Source organism: Polyodon spathula, chromosome 5, assembly GCF_017654505.1.
Source record: "Polyodon spathula isolate WHYD16114869_AA chromosome 5, ASM1765450v1, whole genome shotgun sequence".
NCBI classification, from domain to species: domain Eukaryota; kingdom Metazoa; phylum Chordata; class Actinopteri; order Acipenseriformes; family Polyodontidae; genus Polyodon; species Polyodon spathula.
The window spans coordinates 79,341,325-79,341,734 of NC_054538.1; positions in this window are offsets into that span (position 1 = coordinate 79,341,325).

Below are 410 nucleotides of genomic sequence, written 5' to 3' on the forward strand. Positions count from 1 at the left end.
AGAAACCCTTCACATGACATATTCAGAGCAGGAGTAGAGTGCAGAGAAACCCTTCACATGAAATAATCAGAGCAGGAGCAGAGTGTAGAGAAACCCTTCACATGACATATTCAGAGCAGGATTAAAGTGCAGAGAAACCCTTCACATGACATATTCAAAGCAGGATTAGTGTGCAGAGATACCCTTCACATGTCATATTCAGAGCAGGATTAGAGTGCAGAGAAACCCTTCACATGACATATTCAGAGCAGGATTAGAGTGCAGAGAAACCCTTCACATGACAGATTCAGAGCAGGATTAGAGTGCAGAGAAACCCTTCACATGACATATTCAGAGCAGGATTAATGTGCAGAGAATCCCTTCAGATGTCATATTCAGAGCAGGATCAGAGTGCAGAGAAACCCTTCACA